Source organism: Oxyura jamaicensis, chromosome 3, assembly GCF_011077185.1.
Source record: "Oxyura jamaicensis isolate SHBP4307 breed ruddy duck chromosome 3, BPBGC_Ojam_1.0, whole genome shotgun sequence".
Lineage (NCBI taxonomy): Eukaryota > Metazoa > Chordata > Aves > Anseriformes > Anatidae > Oxyura > Oxyura jamaicensis.
Window position 1 is genome coordinate 3,638,900 of NC_048895.1, and position 22,492 is coordinate 3,661,391.

The 22,492-nt window shown below is 42.6% G+C and overlaps 1 long non-coding RNA gene across 3 annotated transcripts in view; it reads right to left on the reverse strand.

The window, feature by feature from the left end:
* Positions 1–22,492, reverse strand: part of LOC118164011 — a 51,548-nt gene that overhangs the window by 27,268 nt on the left and 1,788 nt on the right. For 2 of the 3 annotated variants that reach the window (XR_004749294.1, XR_004749296.1), the window contains exons 2-3: positions 21,821–21,944; positions 1,570–1,631 (exon numbers count right to left, since the gene is read on the reverse strand). This is a non-coding gene — a long non-coding RNA (uncharacterized LOC118164011). The remainder of the gene's footprint in view (positions 1–1,569; positions 1,632–21,820; positions 21,945–22,492) is intronic. The other variant, XR_004749295.1, reaches the window with a different exon arrangement.

A 22,492-nucleotide genomic window follows, 5' to 3' on the forward strand; every position in this document is an offset into this window, starting at 1 on the left:
AACGCCCTAGTGCTTCTCTAGAAGCACTCTTGAGAGGACTGAATTTCCTGAGACCAGCTTGCATCTGACAAAACATTTAGATTTTGATACAGATACGAATTCCTTGGATTTGTTTTTCTAGGCACCTCCAGCCACACCTTTTGCATTACTCGCCATAGGGCAACGATGTCTGATTTACCATTAGTACAAAGAGATACTTAGAAACCCTTGAGAAATAAACCCAGTCACAGATTTTAACAAAAACTCCAAAAAAGGGGTACAAAAGCAACACCAGTAGTTAGATAAATAATTTTTGTCTCCCAATACTGATTTTCTTTCCTTCCCCTTTACACTTCATTCTTGCACCAGGACCAAGTACAAGCAATCTGAACAAACACTTGTCTGGTAGCCTGCTTTGTGCTTCATGCTTTTGTCTTGCCTTTTTTTTTTTTCTTCTTCATTGCATTTTGTTGCAACCTTTTTAACCTAGCACAATTATCTTCTAATTCTGCCTCCCTTCCCTTGTATTTTGGTTCCATGTGACTAGACTTCAGACTTTTCCCTCTCACTCTCACACACAATGCTATTAACATTAAATCCTTTCTTGTAATTCTCTACTTCATTATAGGTCTTTGAGCCACTCCTGAATTCCTAAGCCAATCTTTGTAAAGTCTTAGTTCACTAGAAAGCAAACTTAAGCACACGGTTTGCTCAAAAAAAGACTCCTCCTTATCCCATCAGTACGTAGTTCAGCTCAAAAGATTGACACATGAACCTACAGGCTACCCAACAAAATGACCATACAAAAGAAAGGTGCACGCTACTTCCCGTACCACTGAATGCATTCACTGCCCTGATAAATTTAGGCCTGGCTACCTAACAAGCAGTCAATGACACCAGTAACTTGTGGTACTGCAGGCTCTGAGAAATGCTTTAAAGCATTTCTATTAAAGCACAGATGGGACTTGGAGAGGTGGGAGTCAAACAGACCTGGGAAAGCCACAGGAAGCAAGGAGACAAGGATGCAATAGAACATGGGGCTCTTGGAAAATACACCCAATTCCTTAATGCCCTTTGCTACCAATGTGCTTTTTGGCCATCCAGATGAGGAATGCTCCCATGGACATAAAAGGATGTCTGATTCAGGAGAATCCAGCTTGAAGGAACCTGGGGAAGAAACCAGCAGCAAAGTGCCCCCCTTTGTCAGAAATCCTGCTTTACATTTGCCAAGGATGAAAAGTGTTCAGACCTACCTGAAAACACCAGTTCCTCCCAGGTACCAATAAAATGATGCCTTTCACTTTTGGGGGGACAAACGAGGTGGCTTTTTAATGACTACGTATTCTGTCATGTACTCTTCATACCTGGGCAAAATTGTCATAACTCTCTGTATCCAGCAGAATGGATGAAGCTTAGCTCAGGCTGAGTAGACCTTCTAACTAGTTAGCAGGAGTAAAAAAAATAAGCATTTTTCACTAGTCTTCCACCCCATCTTTAAGACCCACCTGTTTTCAGTGCCAAGTCAATGCTGTGATTTTTAAGCCCTCAGCAGGCTGGGAAATGGTGACAGAAGTCTCAGTTGATACATACATGACTAACAGGTCCAAGGATATTCCTTTGGGACAACAAAGGTGACAGTGCCCAGGGCAAAGCTGTCAAGAGAAAGAGAGAAGGTTTGAATGAGCTTCAAGGAAAAAAAAAAAAAAAAAAAAAAGAGAGAGAGAAAAAAAGAAAAACACCTACACTGAACTCACCAGTCACCAAGTGTTGGTAGAGCACCAGGTGAGAATTTTTCTTTCCTTTTTTTTTTTTTTTTCCTAAAAAAAAAATAATTCTTGGAACAATTGGAGGTGACATTGTCACCACTAGTATTACCACCAAATAATAAGCACAAGTAAATATACAGAAGGGGAAGTTTTAAGGACAGAAGACAACGATGAAGCCATCAACTTGTATGGTAAAAGCAGTGTAAGCAGGAGAGGAAAAGAAGAGAAGAGACGTGGTACTTGCATGCATCCTACCTTCCTATTTACAATGCCCAGGTAGCAGATGATAAAAACATGAGCAGTAAGACATGTACCAAAGATGAGGATAATAGCTGTGATGAGTAATAGGATATAGAACTTCCTCAGTATGTTGAAAAATCGCAAGTTAGCTGGGGAAAATATTGAACAGACTGGCAGAGCTGACAGTTGTTAAAAGAAAAAAGAGAGAGAAAGAAATACAAATGGAAAAGTTTGGTTTTAGAGTCAAAAAAAAAATTACACAACACACCTAAGGAGATCTGTTAGCATGGCTGCTTAGCTTTAGCCCTACCAACACATCAACATCTACAAAGCATGGTCCTTGGACTTTCTTCCTCCCTTTTACAAGCCTGGGCACTTCCTTACCCATACCAGGAGCCAAAGCAACTCATTAACCCAGTGGAAATATAACCTGGAAAAGAATACAGGTCTGTATATTCTGCTGGACCAGTGAGTTGTATGAGCTTACTGTATAGTTGGAAAAGCATCATGGTATGTATACGGCACTGGAGAGAATGCAGGAGGCAGTGAACATAATTTTGCCCTGAGCTGCTCCTCTTTGCCTGGAGTTGGAGGCAGTGCTTGGACAAGGACAAGAAGGGATTTAGAGGAAGTCAGCAAAGTAAACCTCAGCAAAGGACTGTGAGATGTAGTGGTACTAATTTAGTAATAATGAGCAGAGACGAGCGAGCTACAACCCTTGATGCAGAAAAGACTACTGATTCGTGGTGAATGGAGTCAAATCCAGTTGGAGGCCGGTCACTAGTGGCGTTCCCCAGGGCTCGGTGCTGGGGCCGGTCCTCTTCAATATCTTCATTGATGATCTGGATGAGGGCATTGAGTGCACCCTCAGTAAGTTTGCAGATGACACCAAGTTAGGTGCGTGTGTCGATCTGCTCGAGGGTAGGAAGGCTCTGCAGGAGGATCTGGAGAGGCTGGACCAATGGGCTGAGGTCAACTGCATGAAGTTCAACAAGGCCAAGTGCCGGGTCCTGCACCTGGGGCGCAATAACCCCAAGCAGAGCTACAGGCTGGGAGATGAGTGGTTGGAGAGCTGCCAGGCAGAGAAGGACCTGGGAGTTTTGGTTGACAGTCGCCTGAATATGAGCCAGCAATGTGCTCAGGTGGCCAAGAAGGCCAGCAGCATCCTGGCCTGTATAAGAAACAGTGTGGCCAGCAGGGCTAGGGAGGTGATCGTCCCCCTGTACTCGGCTCTGGTGAGGCCACACCTCGAGTACTGTGTTCAGTTTTGGGCCCCTCGCTACAAGAAGGACATGGAGGTGCTCGAGCGAGTCCAGAGAAGGGCTACGAAGCTGGTGAGGGGCCTGGAGAACAAGGCTTACGAGGAGCGGCTGAGGGAGCTGGGCTTGTTCAGCCTGGAGAAAAGGAGGCTCAGGGGTGACCTTATCGCTCTCTACAGGTACCTGAAGGGAGGCTGTAGTGAGGTGGGGGTTGGTCTATTCTCCCACGTGCCTGGTGACAGGACGAGGGGGAATGGGCTAAAGTTGCGCCAGGAGAGTTTTAGGTTGGATGTTAGGAAGAACTTATTTACCGAAAGGGTTGTTAGACATTGGAACGGGCTGCCCAGGGATGTGGTGGAGTCACCATCCCTGGAGGTCTTTAAAAGACGTTTAGATGTAGAGCTTAGGGATATGGTTTAGTGGGGACTGTTAGTGTTAGGTCAGAGGTTGGACTTGATGATCTTGAGGTCTCTTCCAACCTAGAAATTCTGTGATTCTGTGATTCAGTCCCTCAGGGGACCAAGGGGCTGAATTCAGGGAGCTGCCACCAAACAGCTCATTAAAGAGGGTAGAAGTGGGAACATCTACGTGAAACACTTGTCTGCAGGACAGTCTGGAGGGCAGAGCTGAAGGGAAACCCATCAGGGAGCAAGCAGCCGAGAAAGAGAATTATTGGAAACAGGATGGACAAATGCACCCCCTGCACCAGGAGTGAAAAGCCAGTTCTGACTGAAGTTCTGTTTGATGAAGTGGGGAGAGGGGGATATTTCAAAGATGTGTTTTGCACCAAAAAGTCATGGCTACTGCCCTAAAAATGACAATTCTGAGGGTACTTAATACTGAAGCACCAGAAGAAAACGTGACTAAATGTAGAGGTGTATTTCTTACACTGTGAATGTATCGGGAATCCTTTGAGCTCCTTTGCCTCCTGTGCTGTGATGCAGTGAAAGCTGGGTGCTTTGTAAAATGAAAATGTTGCAGAAGCTCTAGGTGCAAATGCAGCATGTGCAAAAGCCCTTTTATTCAAACTGTGCTACTTAACAAAGTGGTTTGTGAAACCATTTTCAAGCCTTCAGCAATTTTCCCTGCTTGAAGTGATCATTTTAGTATCTTCTTCATGGGTCATTCATAGACTTTAAACCCTGGAGTGCACCCCATGGTGTCACCTGCAAGGGCACTGCAGACCACAACTACAGCAGAACTTGAAAGTTCATTTCATATATTGTTTCAGCCAAAGCACCCAGTTGTGGGAGGTGATTTTGCATCAGAATGAGATGCACTAGGTACATACCACAGATTACTTTTCAGAGGAGTTAATCTTCCTATCCATTATCTAGAGTAATTCAAAAAGCTCAAAAATGGAACTGTTCTTGAAGAAAGAATTCATGTTCAGGTAATTACAAATAACAGACACATCTGGTTATCTTAATTGTTTGGGAATGTCTCAATTATCTAAGAATGTTTTCATAAGGACTCAGAGACAGTAAAACTTTCTCTTGGCAGATTGCATTCACTGAGGAGAGGAAATTCAGTCGATCTAACACACTGAAGCATGCTTAGACCCAGAGAGCACTTTGAGTCCCACTGCCAGTGGGCTTTATTTGCCTCTAAAAAATGACAGACTATGAAGTGAGAAATGGGCAAGTCCCACGTACGCAGCCCTTCTCCCTGCTTGCTGCAGTTTTTCCAGCACTCCTGTGAAAATGAATTTTTTGTGTACTGATGGTTCATCCTGAAAATGACAACTGAGAGCTGATTCTGTACATATCTGCCCCAGAGAGAGGCGAGCTGAGTAAAGGCCCTTCCCCTGTCAGAGCATTTGGCAGCCAGTGAGTGGCACCCCTTCCCTCACAGAAATTGGAAGTGTCTTTTGCCTGCGGGGGATGCATTGCAGAAGAGCTCAGAAGTTTCTGCACATCTGAATTCACCTGTGCTGGGCAGCAGCTGTGCACCTAGACCTGGAGAGGGGGACCATACGAGCACTTAATGCAGACCCTCGCCCTGACGGTGCATGTAGCCTACAAAAATCTGTCATTAGCTGATTGGGAATGACCTCCCCTGGCTCCTAAGCCTCCAAACTATTTGTCTGCATAGCAGCAGCAGTGAAAGGGGGGTGGCTTTGCACTCACGCTGGGATGCCTGCACCCCCCTCCAGAGAGGGAGGGTGGGAAGGTTTCTCACATGTTGGTCCCATAATTCATCCAGCTCCTCCACCAGGGCCATGGCCACCTGGCTCTGATCTTTTCCAATAAGAGCTGAAGAACCTCTCAGCTCCCAGCTTGCTTCTGCTCATAGCCTAACTAGCACCTTTGTGTGGAAGACATGATTGGGGTGAAATCACGTAACTATAGCCAATGTACCCCTGTGGCTAATGAAACCAGCAAGAAGGGGTGTCGCTGGGGCTCTACACAAATTCCAATCAATATTATTTATCTGGCTGAGCATGTAAGCTGGCCGCATCCTCTCCACCTAATGCCCACTCCCATCCCCTCCACCCTGTGGGTATCAGCAGGAGGGAACCTGATGTATGCTGGTAATTATCTGCTGCTGAAAAGAAGTGCTATTTCTCTTATTTTTGTAATGCAGATCAATGCACATGTCACTACTGAAAAGCTATGTCATTTAAGATGGAGCATTAACTGCTAGGAATGGATTTTGAAGCTCCCCACTTGTGGGTGGAATATTTTCTGGAGGAGTTGAGCCTTTCGAATGCTGAATTTCATTTATCCTGCTGCCTCTTTAAGAGTAGTTGGTGGAGGAGAGGGTGTTTGAGAAAGTGACAGTTTGTCATCTCCTTCCCCAGCGAGCTGGAGCTGGGGACCAACTGGTAGCAGGGAAAGAAACAAACTGGCACAGGCAGATGAGCAGGGGACAGAGCAGACTTTGCTAGAGGAAAGCAACAGCCCTGCAGTGGGTTGCAAGAAAACAAACTCCAGAGGTCAGAGAGCACTTCATGGGGGACAGAGGGAAGGGTGCACCTGGGAGTGGAAATATGGTAAGGCACCGAGGGGAAGGAGAGAAGGAAGGCTGGAAAAAGGGCAGAAGTTGGATGCTTCACTAAGAAGGATACAAACCTGGAAATCAACACACATGCAACAACTTCCTCCCAATTTTTCTACCTGGGAGCTATACTAACATGGGCTATCCAAAAAAGCAAAGTCAGATCTGCAATGGGAAGCAAGAATTTTCCAAGTTTCTTTCTATTCTATTCATGGGAATGAAACAGGAACTTCTTCAGACACTTGCTGAGAAAGAGAGAGCAAACTCTCCTAGCGTCCATCAAGTCCAGGTAAAGAGAAGCACAAGACGGTCACAACTGGGGTTCACCAATGTGTACTAAGAAAAACCTCAAAATCTCAAAACTCAAAGAGGGAAACTCAGTTTACAGTTATGTAATATGAACACAGCTCTTACAACTGGCAATTTTTAGTAGCTCTCCCCCCCTTACACCTCCTGGTCTGGTCACCACCAAAATAGAAAGCTATACAGTCCCCCTAAAGGAAACATTTTGGCAAACCAATTAGGCTACTGCTGCTGTGGTACTGCCGTTCTGCACCTAAACTAGTATGTTGTTGTTTGAGGAATGTGCATCTACACACACTGCACACGTTGCTGAGACATGCAGATGGACACAGCCCACATTTAGGATGCTGACAAAAGTGGCTGAAACCAAGACACCCATCAATCCAAGCGTTAATGTGAGCCATACCTTTACATGCTTGCTAGTTGCCTTTGTTAAAACAGGCACTTGCCTTACTTCACAGCAGTGATTTTTAGAGCATATGTTCACTATATACAGTTCCCTTTGAAAGTTCTGGACACACAGATGTTACTCTTTGGAATTGCTCAAAAATTTCAATATTCTTTTGAGTACTTGATATTTACAGTTTGATATTTAAAGTGTGCAATTTGTTATCTAAATTGCATAGCACTGTTTCAGTTTCCTGACTGAATGACCCAACTTTTATGAACCTTTCCAGCTTCCACAGGAAAAGGTTTTGTTTAGACACGAAACACCTTTCCATGATTAGACAAATATCAGCTACCTCTAAAAACTGTTGCAAGAAGGGTTGAACAAAGAGAAATAGAAATTATATTTAGAACTCCACAGACATGCAAATAGTTACTCCTTTATTCACCTACACCACATACGTAGGCCCAGATAGCTTTTCTTTTTTACTGATGTTGCTTTTATTTCATACTCAGAAGAGAAGACACATGGCTAGTCTGAAAGCTGATCAGATTATTCGTTCATTTGAAAAGCTTATTTCTAAATAGTACTTGCAAATATGTGATGAGCATAAATTTGGAAACCGCTAAAAAACTAGCTATGTGTCATAACATAGTGTCATTTTTTTGATGTTGTACAGAAGTATGATGAAAAGCCAAAGTCCTACCAAAAATCCACACAGTGATGACCGACCAAAGGAGGATTTGAAAACTGGCATTATTTCTGTACATGTTCTATGGCCCTTTTCATGCTGGCAGGCAGGTACATATCACCTTTTTGCAACAATTCGGGGTTTAAAAGCTGTCTCCTTAAGCTTCTCGACCACTACTCGTCCCTCCACATTGACAACCTGAGCACCGACAAATTTTGAAGCTTCCTTGGCTTACTTTTAAATTTTCCTTTCCACATCCTATGCCAGCAGTTACCCAGAGGGAGAAAAAAAAACACCGTATCCATCCTTCAAAAAGTCTAACTTTCACTCTGCTAGTTCTAATCCATTATCTAGGCCCACTAATGTGTACTACATCATCAGAGGAGCAATGCTCTGATGATGTAGTACAGCCCATGTACATGTACATCATCAGAGTTATATTCTTCTGATCTGCCTGTGGGTTTAATAAGCATTCCAGATGGCTTGCTATGCCTGAAGCAAGAATGGATAATCACACAGCTCTACCCTCAAAACAATAATAAAATAAGGACACAGTAGCACAGGGGCTCATGCCTGCCAAAAACATTCAATAGACTGTATAATACAATAGTCCAATGTGATTGGTGAGGCACATTTATACCCTAGCTATTTACAGGTGAAAGGGACCTGGTTTTAAATAAAACAGAGGTTACAAATACGTAGTGTTGTTGTTATTATATATTGCAGTGCAGCTACAGTGCCTGAGCCAGGCAGAGCGCTGGGCTGCGGCTGGCCCACCGGCGGGCCCACAGCTGTACCCTCGTATCCCACGTATGCAAAGACACGGCTTTGGATTGGCAGGAGGAAGACAGCCTGATCTGAATAATGGCTCGGTGGCATTTCTCCGGAGCCGTAGAGTACACGCATATCTAATCGGTTATCTACTGGATTTGCAGGGTATCCATCAGCCCAGCTTCCAGTCATCCAGTACAGTAGCAATAAGTGTCACGAAGCCTTTCCTACTCAAGTGAAATTATTCCTTGGTGGTGTTGCTCGATGCGAATAACCTGAGCGATGCACGCTGAAGCGGCCAGCACTGCAACAGCCAGTTCTGCAACGGCAGGGCTGCTCTGAAAATGGAGTTTGCCACTCAGAGATCATTACCCCACTCCTTCCACATCGCCGTGCCACAACCAGGCGCGATCTGGAGTGCTACACGCTAGGTCCCAGCAATTTGGAGAATAACCATCTTCGTGCTATTTAAATAGCTGTAACTTGAAAGGTTTTTTTTTTTTTTTTCTTTTTTTTTGAGAAAGGAAAAAAAGAAAAGTGTGCATGGAGAAAAAAGAAAGAGGTTAAGAGATGGAGGCTCAACTTTCTTATTCCTTTGAAGGACTGAGAACTGAAGGGAGGAGAAAGCAGCAAAGCAGCACTTTGATTCAGTCCCCAGGAGTGCCCTCTCCCACAATTGGACATCTGGGAAAAGACATGGGTGCAGCAGCCTGCGCCCCCTCCCCAGGAGGGGGTACAAACCCTCAGAGCTGCTGGGACATGAGTTCAGGGGTGCCTTGAAGCCAAGGGAAATTTTGACATGGACTTTAGCAGGGACTGGATTTCAATCTAGGGTTGCAGAGAAAGACCAGATACCCAGTTAGGCTCAAGTGTATCTGTCTCTGTGGGAGGAGAAGGTAAATCACCCTACCTCTCAGCAGATTTCACTCAGAGAAGAGTAGCTCGTTCACGTCAGCCATTTAGTGAGCTGATGGATAATTTTTCCCTGGCCAAACAAGTGGGTTCTACTTTAGTTTTAACATTAAACGCTATTAAATGAAATGAATACAGCATGTTTCCATCATACGTGTTGCCGAAGCTGCTGTGACAGCTAAGAAGCTGCTAGGCATGATGTGTCAAGAAAATGTACCAGAAAAAAAGTACATGGAGCTACTGTCAAAAATACAAGCAGGATGGCAAACGGCGTATCAGCTTCATATGCTGTTGAAGTGATTTTTTAATTGTTTCTGTATACCCAAGCAGATCTTTAAGGGTTAATTGCACACAATGTAATGAATTCAATAATGATGAGTTAAAAAAGGTCTAATTAGCAAGTAACCACTTTATTATGAAAGGAAATGGTAATGAATTTAATAGCTCAAAATCATTAACAATATTTAGTTTGCTGGTACTTGTTCCCTATTATCCTCATTAATACGAACATTTAATATGTTTTAAAATGGATTTGTAATACTTTTTGTACCATGAGGTTACACTGACAAAAAGAGTGTAATTATTCTGTTAATTGTAATCTCTGTCTGTTTGTGCTCCAAATAGCAGCATATTTAGGTGTTAATAAAAAAAATATAAAAGTAATTAAGAGAGGGAAGTTTAAAATGTAATTAAACAAAAACTCTTAAATTACAGGATAAACCTCTCTGAGGAAAAAGTTTTGGAAGTGAGCTCCCTGAAAAACAAGTTCCTCCTACTGAGCTCTCTTCTGTTTTCTCATCCAAAAAAGGGGGGGGGGGGGGTAAAGGAAGAAAAAGTAAATAGAATCATTACTATTCCTCATCAAGAGCAAATACTGAAGCAGCCATTGCCCAGGTTGGAAACAAGCCTCAGCACTATCTTCTGGAACATCTCCTTGCAAGCAGGGTGCCTGACAAGTGAAGGCACTCTCTGACACTGCTCTGTGAGACACCACCCATGCGAGGTCCTGTGAGAGCCCAGTGAATGGGCTGCCCATAAGTCCAAGATTCGTAATTTCTTTGCACAGGGTATCATGTCAGTCGCCACCACTCAACTGACCTTCTCCAGATGTGTTCCTGACCTTCTGTTTGTAAACATCTTGCTCCCTTACACCATACATATTCTCTCTGCTGGCAACATCTCCGGTGCCACGGAAGCACCACGTTTGCTGCTGGCTCTCTCACCTAGGAAGCTCCAGACCCTTCCCCACAAAAATAACAATGAAAAGCCAAACTCCAATCAGCTGTTACACCTTTCTCATGCCCATCACACTCACAGTGGCCAGTGCTCTGGGCAGTGGTCCTGGAGGCATAAACTGACCAAGGTACTCTTTTGACAGCAGGCAGTGAAAGCAAGCGCTCAGAGCTGACATTACAGACCTGCCCCAAAGTGCCAGCAATGGCCAGTGGGGAGCAGGGAGGTTGGATGGCTCCGGGGTGCACAGGAGACTCGGGTGGTGCTGGGCAAAGGCAGATGCAAAAAGGTCCATAAAGCAACAGGCATGACTGTGAAGGGCAGGAGAGAACGCCCATGTTCACAGCTCCTACGCAATACCTACCAGTACTACAGGCTCCTGCATCTGTGTTGATTTTCCCTCTCCCTCTGGTACAAACTGTAAGAGATGGTGAAACACAAAGGCACGGCACAGCACAGCATGATGAGGCACAGCACGGCCATGCAAGGTACGGCACGGCAGGTCTTACCAATCAGGACCCTCTTCAAAATCCTTCCCATAAAAATGAAATCAGTGTTCAACCTTCCTTAATACCAGAAACTTTTGGAGCTGTTTGCTCTGTTTACAGCACCAGTTCCTCACTGAAAACAGCTGTTCCCAAGACTTAACTGCATGCTGATGGGCAGAGCACCAGGTGACATGAGGGCTGTGTCCTGGCATGCCTGCAGCCTACGCAGGTGTCCCAGGGCATGGTGGGGCTGCCTGCACACCTCGTCGCAGCACGAGCACTTTCCCTTCCCTGGCAATTGCCTTAACAGGCTAATTTAAGAAATGGTGCTGAGCAATCGCAGCAGATTTCAGCATTATTTCTCTGAAATAATCAGAGTCAGTCGATTTCTTTGTTTAATTTTGCACAGTCTGTGGCACTTGTTGGCAGTGGGATCCACGTTCCATAGACTCACAGGCATACGGCTGCCCATGGTCGCAGTGGATCAGACAACTACAGAAACATTTGGTTTTGTGCACGTCTCTGGGTCACTATTCATGCTCCCTGAGTGGTGACCCAACCAAGAACCCCCTTCCAGCCCACATGGATAGCTAGCCCACAAAGACCCTTCTCTGTTTAATTTTTTTTTTTTCTGAGTTAGGAATTCAAAACCAGTTGAAATTAAAGTGAAGCATCTCATTTGGCCACGAATGACATTTTTCAACTTTCCATTTTACAGGGAAAAGTTGTGAAGGATTCTTTTTTTTTTTAAAAAAAAAAAAAACTTATTACAATTTCTTTTTTTTTTTTTTTGAATTGCCAGTGAAGAGAAAAATATGTGATTTGCAGAGCTCTAAAAATAACGAGTTAAAATAGTTTCTGCCTCTCAAAGGAGGCCTCTTAGTCCTATAATTTCTGCAGATTTTGCCTTTCAGGATGGGTTTTTTAAAGAATGATATAATGTCATTTCTATAAGTATCGTCTCATAATCTGCTGCTACTGTTGGAAATATAAGGTTAGAAACAGCTTGAGCAGAAGAAATACCAGCTCACCCAGCTCTATTAAATATATATATATATATATATTTCAAGAAAAGGAACAGGTTGTATATCCCAAAGGTGAGCAAACGCTGCCAAACATTTTTTGAGAATATTTCTTTTGATTTCTATCTTCGTCTGCATTTGCAACCCGTTTGTGTTTGTCTGCTGCAAAGAGTTCAGCTATGACTATTACGGGGATGTTTATTCCTAGACAGAAAATTTTAGAAAGAACACTCACATTTGGGCTAGGAGAGCATGTACAGTATTTCCTTCTAGAAATAAACAATACCAATTGTGCAGTTGAAAGAAATAAAAATAAAAACAAAAAAGCTATTAAAAGTTCAAATTACCCAAGTAAAAAATAAGAATCATCTATCTACCTTCTGTCTAATCCATCCAATCTATCACACTTTTCATTTTTAATTTAATCTAATCACCTTTGCTCGGAGGAGGCCTCTCTGGCCCCCGTGCCCAGGACTTGTTGCAGGTGCTGAGATAGGGAGTGGGGCTTTGCTGCCAGAGGAGACCTCAGCACAGAGCATGGGAGGGAAGCCACCACCTCCTCCTTCATGGCCGGCAGAGCGGACACGCTCTTCAAGATTAGTCACCATTCATCAAATGGTGCCGGGGGCCCGAGACAGCAGCTGAGAGGGCAGCAAACATTTGTGGGTTGCAAAGAAAGAGGAAGGAAGCAAATGCCAGATGGAGAGGAAAAGGAGGTGAAAAAAATCTTTTGTGAATTTAGTCCTCTGGGAAAAGGAAGAAAAAGGATTGGAAGAAAATGGTATGGAAAAGCACAACAGTACCATTTGCAATGCTTCAAACATACTTGTCCACATGCACCCTGGTTTTGCATTCCCATGACCCTAGGCTGAATCTGCTCAAGTAAGCAGTGGAATTATTTTGGTATGCAAGCTACCACCACACTTAGCCTTAGCGCAGAGTCTTTGGGGCTTCAAGAAGAATCAGCATGTAACAGACCAGTCATCTAGAGCCTTTTGAGAGCACAAGCACATTGCACGATAACCAACTTATCCCTGCTTTTGTAATTCAGTCTCATAATAAATAGAATGCTTGCTCCAAATCTGTGAGAGTTTCAGGAAAGAGCCTAAAGATTTGGCTTTGGACAGCTGTGTTGCTTTCACCCGCTCCCTGTGCTGCCCCTTCCTGGTATCCTTCTCATACTCATCACAAGAAGAGCTGATAATGCAAGAAAAATTCAGGAGTTATTGAAGGAAAAACAACTCACTTTGAAAGTGGAAGCTTTGTTCTTGTTAAGAGTAAAAACAAAAAAAAAAAAAAGAAAAAAAAAAAAAAAAAAAAAAAAAAAACAATGAGAGCCAGACTGGCTCCTCCTCCTCATAGAAGAAGAATGCCTGGGAAAGCCAAAAAAAGAGAAGTTTCTCTTGGTGCTAGCAAGCCTCCATTCTCTTCTGCAAAACAAACAAGAAAGGACCTAATATTTCTTCTCTGCGTTCAGCTCTCCTGGTTTTATTGACTAAGATACAGTTATATTTTATGCTCAACGTTTGCCTTGCCAGTGCACAGTGAAATGTGTGGTTTACTTGAGGAGCACAGCTCCCCCTGACAGACAGAGCTAGTTTCCAGACACAGCCGATACAACATGTTTCCTTCATGAGAGCTGTTACTTTTTAATCTCTGCAATTACTTTCCTTATCCCACGGAAAAGAGGAATCCCATGGACACATGAATCTCCTCAGGAAACTGAAGGAAAGCTTTTATTGCAGAATGGGTGCCCCTATCAAAATCTCTCTGCTTTGGGAATGACAGTGAAGAATTTGTCGTTTACAGTAGTTTTCCTAACGGACGGCTCATTCTTTTAGGTCTATCCTTTAGACATGAGCTTACTGGAAAGTAAACGTCTCCCTGGCTTGGGATGCCTCTCAAGCACGTAGATCTTGATGGCCTTCTGCAGAAGAAGAGTTGCCCTAAAATGCTGCTCCTCAGGGATACCTAAGCATTTTCATCCTTTAAAAAGGGACTCACACAATTCCCAGCCCAGATGGTCCCAACAGTCACATGATGTGTTGTTTTAGTCTAGCAAAGCCCTGCTGTAGGTATTTTCAAGCAAACAGTTATTGTTGAAGGTAAAAATAGGAGGACCTTCCCCTCCACATTATCAATAGATAATCTTCAGCATCCATATAAGATTTAAGCAGCATGCTCATTTTATGGCTTAGAAACTTGGGTCAGTCGTTGATCTCTGGATGTGTATAGAAAAAATAGGATTTTCTGGCTCCTACTTTAGTTCCTATTCTAGTCTTAACTTGAAAGTTTTCCCACTAAAAATTCAAGTGTTCCATCATCTGAATTCATATATAAGCTTTTACTTCCTTCTTATCCTGTAAGCCATAACTACCTAAGCTACAGGTAAATGACAGAGATTATTGGTAGTTTCTGAAAGAATGCTAAAAGATTTTTTCCCCCAGTAATTTCTTTTAAACGAAAAATATTCCATCTACTCTTGCTTAAGACAAGCACATACGTACATTTATGTCTGCATACAAGAGCATGAAGTGAAAGAACAACAGAACTCTGCATTTGCCAGTGCACCACTGTAATAATTACCAGGGCAAACGGACTGGCACTTTTAGCCACATGGATAATATCAAGGCCAAGATGCCTAAATTCAGCTTGGCCTGCAACTGACTGAAGAAATTTTTGAACATAAATAGACAAAGATGCATGTTATTCCTGACTCCACCCATGACATATGCTAGACTCCATCCTTTGGGTTATCGAGGGTAATTGTGAGACACCAAAATACTGTAACATTGCAGGGTATTTATTTGCATTGTGAATATCAGCTATGATTTCTTTTATTAAAAACAAACAAACAAACAAAATTACTTCAGGAAGGAAAACAGTCATCAAATTGGCTAAAGAAAGCAAGCCAAGCCCACTGCTTATACCTAATCTTTCTTTGTGTGGTTATCATAGTTAACTTTGTCCTTTTTTCTTCTGGTGTACTTGCCTTCCTCATGAGAAAAACAATACAGTGCTCATGTGCTGTTCCGCAGAACACCCTCATGTATGAAAAGATCTGATTTGTCAGCAGTCTTCTTTCACTAACTAGGCATGTATTTTATAGACACTTAAATCCAATCAAAATCTATCCATGTCTTGACCAGCCATCAGCATTACTATTTCCATATAAATCTAGGTCAAGGCAAACATGAAATATTAAAACAACAACAACAACAAAAAAGACACAAGGCAAACCTGACAAAGAAGTTAAAGTAGGATAACAACAACTCAAGTATCTGCACTTCTCAAAGGGCGAGGGAGATCCCCCACCAGGACCAACACAAACTTCGGCAAAGTACCAAGATACAAAGTAGAAGACACTTACTAAGGTCTCAGATATTGTTTTTGGGGGTAGGGAAGAGCTGCAAACTACCAGATCTATATTCCCCTTCAGGGACTGTTTAATTTTTCTTGCTACTAAAAGGTATTCCTTCTTAAATATAACTTCATGAAGTGAGGGCATCCGCTCTGCATTGATTAGCATACGCCAATAGAGGACATAAATAAGGTCACTCTAACTTCATGCCATTGAGAGCCCCTTGCAGAGGGTGCATCCCTTTCTGGGCATCCAAGAGTCTTTTCAGCCTCGTTGTCACCTTATGTATAAGCCAGAAGGTGGGAATACCCAAAGAACACTACACACTTGCAAAGCCTGCAACATGAAATCTCTCTTCTTGTGGGTCAGCAGACAATACTTTCCAGGTGCATCCCTGGGCAAACAGCGCTACCACAGGGATATCCCATATGGTCTCATACAAGAACTGTTGCCTCAAGCAACTGCTTTGGTCCTTGCACATGAGGTAATGTGAGTAAGGGTTGTGGCTCCCTGAGATAACACAAGGATGGTGGGTCCCCAGACTCACTGGTAACGAGGTTTAAGTTCATCTCATGTATTAAAAACACCTTTTAAACCCTCCTCTTTACAAGAGAATACCATTAAAACACTGATGCATATCAAGAGGAGTGCTGGTCTAGAGGGAAATTCAATCCTTTCAGGCTCTCTGGGAGAAGACAGCTGCCTTCACATCCGTACCTCACTGCATGTAAAATGTACCCCAAAGGAAGTACAATGTGCATGCCCTTCTGCTGCTAGCTAGTGAGAACACATGGAAATGCCATAGTCCCACCACTCACCACCAAAGCATGTCCTATCAAATTTAATGGACCATTACCATCTTCCTACTGGCTCCTTCAGTTCCCAGGGGAACCCACCAGTGACCCACAGGGCCTTTCCCGAAAGGCCATGGAAAGTGTCTCTCACTCTCTTTGTAATTCCAGAGGCTTTTAAAGGAATTTCTCCAAAGCCCTAATACATTTCTCTATCATCCACTGCTTTGATCATGAGCATATTGTATAGGTCTTCTCCACAAAGCCTGGAAGGCAAGGGTTGTGCTCCTGGCACCTCCACCAGCAATGCTGATTGCATCCTCAAAGTTTTAAACTCTCTGTGTATGCTTGTTACTTGCAGGGCCTGACATGTGAATGGACCTGGCTGGTAGCAATAGCTAGCATTTTTCTTTGACAACGGTCGTATTAACAGATCAAACTATTGGTTTTAAACACCTTAAAACATGTATTCTAATAGTGAATACAGGGCACTGGTCCAAGCCTTCTGTAGTCAATGAAATGAGGCAGTTTCAAAAGATGAATTTGAAGCCATGACCTTGAATTGCTCTCTATACTCAGAGGAGAAATTGTGAATCTGTCACATAACATCTTTTAACAAGTTTTATGTCTCATATTAGTTTTGTATTGTGTTGCCATATACATCTATATAAAAGTAACACAATACTATATTTAGGAGTGTGCGTGTGTGTGGAATCCACGAAGGCATCACAAACACTCTTGAGTCATTTCCACATTCCTATATGCAAAACTGGGCATTTCAGTGCTCTCCTGGTACAATCCACAACTATGATCTGGCTTTTGTTGCTAGTCTTCTAAAAATCTCAGTCTGCATGCATAAAAGGAAGCAATTACACACTGCTGCTCATGCCTTGTACTGGAAGGAAAAGCTAGACTGGTGACAAGCAATTCTTTACCTGACATTTGGGTGGTCTCAGGCCAAAGGTATATAGAAAAAGCTACAGAGGAACACCCTGCTTGATCATACAGGCGGTGTCATTCTTGAATTAGAGATTAAAAAGAGTAGAAATTCTGTCTCTTATTGCCAACAGTCTATGTTGAACACACATTAAAAAAGAATGAAGAAAGTATTTTGGTGGGAAGACTGCAACACAAGGAGATACGTTTGCCCATGCACAGCTTTGCCTTTTAGGACAGCCCTGACAATGTTTGGCTGTTTGCTTTTCCACTAGGAAGCATGGGAAAAGTGGAGACCTCACAGGATTTGAACACCTCCTGCATTTCTCTACTTTGCTCTCTGCATCTCGGGAGTTTGGTCCACAGAAATCTTCATGGAGGTTTATTTTTTTCTACCTAAAAAAAGCTTTACCCATTGATGAAGGATTAATCTAGTGAGATGACGTCGTCATAGTTTCATAACCTACTATACCCTAAATCATCCTGGTCCTCAGCGGGGATTTCCTTGGCTTGATAAAGCTAGTACTTAGATGAATGTGTTACCTGTAATAATAAATTAGATCCTACCTACAGCTTCTGATTAAGCTTTGGCTAAGCAACAGAATAGGCTTTATAACTGTTACTTTCAAAGGCAGAGAGAGGATAACATTCAAAGAGGAAGAAGCAAGAAAAGACACTATTGTGTTCTTCATCTATGCCTCCTCTGCAAGGCGCAATGCCTACAGACAACTCTACTTGGATGACTGGAAACCATCTCTATTAGGGTACATTTTAAATATCTTTCAGGACAATATCTGCTCTAATCAAGATTAGCAACTTTCTGATTTCCTCATAAGGAGTGTTGTTTATATAGTTTCAGAGTATTGGGTCCTACCTGTGCACACTTCACAGTCCTGGCAACCCTGGCCAAGAAACACTACAAGTTTCCCCAAAATAGACATTTATGGCTTACAGCAAAGAGGGGAAAAAAAAAAAAGCGCAAGGGCACATCTCCTAATTGCCACACTACTTTCAACCATCAAAAATTTCTGTAAAAAAATGTGAAGATTGCAAACATCTCTATCTTAGTTCTTTCATTTACCTCTCATTTTAACATTAGTCAGAATTAGCACACTGCCAGTACACAAGGGTGCAGACCTTGTTGTTCTAAACCTCCTAAAGTCATACTGCTCTGGGAAAGGACAGGAACCATAAAAAGCCTTAGCTGGGAGGCAGCTTTTATACTTCTGTTCAGGCCTTCTAGTAAGTTGTCCCACCAAATGTAATGAGACCTCCTGCTTAGCTGGGGCTCTTATTTCCAAAGCTTGTGCCTGCAGCACTCTTATATTTTATAAGCCATATTAACTCACCTCTTGCACCAGGAGGTTGGGTCAGTGGCACACTGTCTAATAATGGAACGTATTTGTTAATACTAATAGACATTTGTAAAACTACCACATGCCTTTTAGCCTTCAAGTCAAAGCACAGGATGCTTGCTAGGGTTGTGAAATGAATGATGTAAAACTTGGGATGTTTTGGTTACAACATATCTCATTTATTTTTACTGTCATCACCCTCCCTGGTATATAATACCTGCTGCATGCAGAATGAAATATTGCAGATGTTTTCAAAATAATACTGGGCTGGTGGAGAAACCAAAAGGTCTCTTGTGCGTAAGGTCTGGTTATTTTCACTTCAAAACAACTAGGCAACAAAGTTTCTGTGTGCTTGTATTTTAAAAGGCCTGGATTCCTATGCGCTGACTCATACTTGTGCTGCCCACCCAAAAACTTACCTCTAAGAACTTGGAGAAAGACTCCAGCCATTTTAATACCCTCAGGATTCAAGAATGAAGAGTAAAAAGATAAAACTAGTTATAACTATTCATTAGTTTTTTGTACTTCACATAATTTGTGCAATGGCTTCAGGGGTCTAATTGAATCACTTTTCCCACCTTGTCTTAATTTTAATTATGCAGCAATCTTTTTTTACCAACCTGTGCAAAGGAGCCATATGAAAATGTGACATATGACAATATACATTTACCTAAGCTCTAGGACTATTCTGACCTACAGGCAATTAGCTACTGCCTCCAGCACTCAAACGACCAATTAAAGAGTTAACAAAATGCCCTCCAAATCACCTACATGTTCGGGTTTTTGGACTGACATGAACATTATACTTCAACTGATATAATTTTTGACTGACTGATTTACTAAGTCTGCATCGGCTAAAATTCTAGAGCCATGCCTGTAAAACTGAAGAATCAGATTTTATGAGGTGCTTTCATTGTCATTAAAGACGATCCCACCTTAGCCCTTTCCCTAACAAGACAATCTTGCAGCAGTCATTACAGAATGTGATCCCAGCTTGTCATCAGGGAAAAAATGGCTTGCTAGGTCAATGAGGACTGCACTAAGTTCATCTCAAGGATGTAAGACATCACTCTCAATGGCTACCAGCCAAGAACAAAAAAATTCAAGAGCCACAAAGGATTGATTTTTCCAAGACACGGTCCCCAAGTTTTACAGGTAGCCAATTTCAGAAATCCAGAGAGATTAAATCAGTAGTCACAAATGGTCACCTTTACATCTGTTCATGATTTGCAATGTAGTAGTGAGCATTTCACTGCAGACAACAGATCATTTACAGCCGCAAGTGCACAACAGGACTGACCCTAAGCCAGAAAATTTCAAAGAAATTTGTATTCAAATATGTTCTTGCATGGGAATAAGAGTCCTAGGACACTGCTAATTATACCAACTAATGGAGAAGTGAAGGGTGCTAATCTGTCCAGGAAATCCCAAGTTCCAGTCCTGCCACCAGCAGTAACTCAAGTTGTGGTTTAGTAATCTCCTTTCCTCCCTCCCTCAGCTGGCAATGGGGGATAACAATTCCCCCTGACATATATTATACGCGGTACCTCAAGGACTGACATTCTTGAAGTGCTCTGAAAATGAGCGAATTGTCTGAGTGACCAGCCAGAGTCATACTGGGTATTCTACCATAATTTAGGAAAGTTCTGCTTCTGCTTTCTATGAGCAACGTGGTTTCATGATGATATCTTACAGGTACAGACTGCTTTGCAAATCCGCCATTGCCTTCACACAAGAAAAGCACGACTCCGTGATGAAAAAAGCCAATCTGTAAAATTGTTATAGACCTAAGACTTATATGCAGACTCTCAGCTAAAGTGCTGCTGTTTCTCTGAAGCTGATGGACATCATCTGTCCAACGGTCTGAATGCTTGGCAGAAACTTTTCTGAGATTGAACAGGAAGAGAAGAGCATTACTGGTCTTCCTTCTCTGACTACAGACAAATACTGCCTAGATTTACACAGGTGAAGTCCATCCGGCTTTGCAGACCCAGCAAATGCTTCACTTCTGAATACAAAAGCATACCCAAAAAGCATCACTATCTTCTGGATGCCATCAGAAGCTGAAGACAGAGCTAAAGAATCCAGAGCAGAATTTCTCTTCCACCCTCTGAACTTTCATTACTAAGACAAGGCCCAAAGGGCATGTTGACCAAACAGCTTCGCTACACACACATGGGGTAAGGTGAAGTGAACGTCATCATGGAGATAAATGAATCAGACAGTCCAGTGACTTAAGGCTACTTGTCTTCTTGCTTACCATTTTGGAAACCAATGCCTGGCAGCAGCAACCTTAGTTCTCCCGTTTTCCAAGTCAGTGGCTGGAGGGACCATCATGGAGGTGACACTTTTGGCCTTCAAGGGGTTAGAGAAATCAATATTGGCAGCACAAAGGACACTTAATGGCAGATTCAAAAAAGTGGTGCTTTATTAGTGGAGGAAACAAAAAGGAGGAAAACAGGTAGTTGTAAATGGCCAGGTAGGCAAAAAATAAGCCCATAACAACAAAAATCACACACACAAAAAAAAATAAGACAGTGCTTTATTTTCTTGTCTCTATTTGCTGTGCAGTCCAGTTAAAGAGAGTGAAAAATCAACTGTTGGATGCCCAGGGCTTCTTTGCTTTGAAAAATACCGAGTCAAACTTAACAATGAAGAGCAGGGATTCCATAAGGTTGTTTATGTATGGCATACATGCAAATGCATATGATTATGTAGAAGTGTGTCTGTGTGTAGTGTAGCATTAACACCAATTCTTACAGCCTTATGAAATGATATCTTATAAAGAAAGAGAGAAAGAAAGGAAAAGCAAGCTAGATTTTTTTTTCTCCCTTTACAAATATGATGCAGTTTACAGAAGCATGGTCCTTTTTTAGGAAGAATTCTAAATGCATCATTCAAATATTGTTTGAGCTGAATACATGATATACATATCATGAATACATATAATCACAGCACAGTCTTTTGTGGAAGTTCTGAAAACAGCATTGGAAAAAGCTGACCATGAGTTTCCATCTAAGGATTTGCATTTGGTTAACATGTGTGAACCAATTCCATTCATCTCACCCTCAATGAGGAACTATCCTGCAGCTCCTAATGGTGAAGCTGAAAAGTTTGGGCTGAATGACAGGGATCGTTTACGTGGGTCTGATGGCAAGGACAGCATTTACAGCCACAAGATCAAGCTGTGTATTGGGGAGCCCCATTAAGCTGAAAAATCCCTATCGGTTATGCAGTATAATAGTTACCATATTGCAAAATGCAGTCAGAAGAGTATGAGCCTCACAGCAAGTTAAGTTTTAAGTTATCTGCTGATTTTCCTAACCTTTTTCCACCAGTTCCTCTTTGGCAGGAAAGGTTAGGGTTGCCAGGAGCACTCAGAATTCCTTCTCTCCAGCTTGTCTTGCAGGATGTAACTCAGCTTCTCTCAACTCTCCCATTGCGGAAGGCTGGGAGAAAAATAAAAGAAGGAAAGGGATAAATCAAAGGAAAAAAAAAGGGCAATTAGGTGCACGAGCTTAGCTTCAAAGAACTTTGCATCCACTCTCTGCTCAGCTGGGTGCGTGGAGCTGCTGGGAAGCATTGTGCTGCAGGGGGGTCTGCACTGAGGGTGTCGGGAGATCAGAGGGGACATCGCTGCCCTCTGCAAAACCTGTGGGAACCAGTGAAACTGGAGGATGTGGGAAGGGTGGCAGGGAGGGCCGAGTGCTCTCAGTAGCATGTTTCCTAGGAAACCTTCAACAGCAAATATCACATTAGTCCTGCCTTGTGGCCCAGCTCATGTGATGTCAAGAACAATTTCTCACAACTCAGCTCAGAAGGTTAGCAAGACTTGGTGAAATGTTCAGTGATTCTGGCCTGACTTTCCAGCTGGGAATGAAACAAGAAATTTAGGGTGTTTGCATTTGTTTCGGAGGTTTTTGACAGATTCCTAAACAAATCTATTTATTTAAAAAGAAAAAGTACATTTGCCTTATAGCCTCACAGGTTTATGGAG